The sequence below is a fragment of the Lactuca serriola genome, chromosome 3 (assembly GCF_051521515.1).
Source record: "Lactuca serriola cultivar US96UC23 chromosome 3, Lser_US96UC23_V15, whole genome shotgun sequence".
NCBI lineage: Eukaryota > Viridiplantae > Streptophyta > Magnoliopsida > Asterales > Asteraceae > Lactuca > Lactuca serriola.
The window spans coordinates 270,405,877-270,408,821 of NC_136410.1; positions in this window are offsets into that span (position 1 = coordinate 270,405,877).

The following is a 2,945-nucleotide window of genomic DNA, read 5'->3' on the forward strand; positions in this document are numbered from 1 at the left end:
AACCCTATAAACCTTGGTTCTATGTTTTTTCTATTATACATGCAAATATTCAATATTCCAAGGTTTCACCCTAACTAGCATAATAACAAGCATATACGAAACAAGAATCTAGTAGAATGACATACCTTTTAATGGAGCTTGAAGTCTTGAACCTATAAGAGCTTAGTGCCCCAAGTGTTGCACCTCAAATGGTTCACACAACACCAAGAACCCATGGAATAACTTGAGAATAAGGATGCTTGCACCAAATCGGTTTTTCCCTCTTGTGTACACACACTAGTGCCCATTTCATGAACTAGAAACCTCTTTATATAGTGTGGAGGATTAGGGTTACATTCATGTAAACCCTAATACCCATGACCTTTCCTTTCCATAGGATTCGTGGGATAAAAACTCCATGGACTATCCATGCATGCTTAACCTAAACTAAATGAACTTGGTCCATCATATATATAAGAGTTCATATTTAGTTTGTTCCTTTTGATCGCTAAATTAATTTTAAATTAATTCAAGATCAATACTAATTAAATAATACGATTTCATATTAATATATTAGAAGTTATAATATATTAATATAAATGACTAGTATCTGTTTTCTCATTTTGTCTATCCAATTATTCCGATGCCATGGAACCCAAATGGACCATGCCAAATCGGGTCAAGTACATACCAATTATAGTTGTGGAATTAGACACTAATCCATAACTTATATAATCCTACATGGTTGTTCCTTACTTGATAGATCTTGATGTAGACATTAGGATTAGTGAGGAATCTATACTATTATTAGTCGTTAGGATTATAAGACTAAGACTTGGTAATGTGAACCTAGGTTACATCAAATGAAAAGAAAAAGTAAAAATGAGAATTAGGCGATGTAAGAACCGGGTCTTCATGCGATATACTCTACCAACGAATTACGAATTCGGTCAATGTAATAATTGTATATTCAACAGGATGATTAGGCGATGAACATTAGGAAAAGTCCTTAGCAATGGAAATATAAACTGCGACGATAAGAGACGAATATTAAGAGAATCATTTAGTGATGAAAATATGTAATGCAATGATAGGTGATGGCGATGTAAGTGACGATTCTCATGAGAGGATATTAGAATAAATATAGAATAAAATGGGGATGGATAATTGGGTTAACTGTTTGATAATTAACCATATTAACTATATTCTTTTGGGATGAAAATTCTATATACAAACCAGGTTTCCCAACCTAACCCACTCAACTTATTTGAATTGTAGGTAATTAAATAAAGATACTTGGTTAATGATCTATATATATGTTGAGAGATTCAAGGAGATGTAGACCATTAGTATATTTAGACATTGTAAGTCTCTGTTTGAGCTTATATTTCTTGTATCAGTTATGACATCCCCAGCCTTAACAAATCAATGGAAACATTTCTTTGGAAATACTTTTACGAGACCAAATATGGCATAAATGAATAAAAAAATGTATTAAATAAGCATAAATAAAAAGTTTTAAAATGACCGTAAGTTGCTATCAGAGCATTACTTTTAGCGAACTAGGAATTTCCAGATTTAAACTTAGAATGCTAAGCTATTATCGTGATATGTATGTCTATTATATTTTAGGTAGTACACCTAAATTTACAAAAAAAATTTAGCTTACTTTAGGATAAGATGCCTAATTTTCTTTTATGTGCTAAATGGTTTGAATTATAACACGCCTTAGGTTGTCTATCTAAATTTTTATTATCTAATTAAGTTTAAGCTCTGTTTCCAACCTAGAATAAGGAAATTTTATGTGTTTAGGTTTCTAAAAGTTTAATTATGGTATTAGAACTGGCATGTAACTTTTTGGATTGCTATGGAGAATTATTCATCTAAACCTACCTTATCTTAATATTCTTGTCTCGATACACTGAATGCCTGCTTAGGTGTACAAAACATCATGATGAGGACACGAAGCGGATTGGGAAATGATAACATAAACCATTAGCAACCTGATCCGCCTATAATCGAGTGTGCCCCTAAAGCAGTGTCGGTAGCGGAACATGTCGTTATGGCGATGATTATGGAACTTTTAGCCGAACAAAGGGAAGAAATGAGATAGATCATTCAAGAAAATGGAAGATAACCTACTTCACCTATTTTGCAACCAGAGCTAAATGAGGATTAGTCTGAAGAAGCGAAATATAGAAAAACCCTGAGTCAAGTTGCACTATGACTATTTAGGATGAACGACGTAGATGAAGGGGTTGATAGAAGAAAATGAAAGAATAAGGACTTTATGACTTTGCAATCCATCATACTTTATTGGGAATCAGATTTATGGATTGGATTTCCGAAATGGAATTATCCTTCGTTACATGTGGTTGCATGAGCAAGTTGCAAACCACCTATGCGGTAAGGCAATTCAAGGGCTCAACAGTACATTGCTGGAACATCTTGGGAAAATTGATAAGCCCTAATGATCCATTGCAATTGAAATGAGCAGAGTTCCTGCTGTATTTCAAAAAAAAGTATTGTTCAACTCAGATCATACTGAAACTAGAGAACCAATTCCTAACGCTAAAAAAGGCAACATGTCCATTGACGAATATACAAATGCATTTACAGAGAAAATGGAGTTCACCTTGTGCATCGTCCCCTATGAACTATCAAAGATCTATAGGTATGACAAGGTATTTCCATGGGAATACTCTGTGCTTGTGCATCAGTCAACCACTGTAACGCCCGTAGATCTAGGCTAGTCAATTTAGAGATAATAGGTGTCTAAAACGACTTTTCGACAAAAGATTATTTAGAATAAATAATCTTAACCAAGTTTCATAATATGTCTCAAGGGTTCTGTACATATAAAGAATGCTGAAATCCAAGTTATAACGAAGAAGTTATGGCCCGTCGAAGTTTTACGGCAAAACCGGCACGACACCGGGAGATGTAAATAGTGAATTTTTGATAAA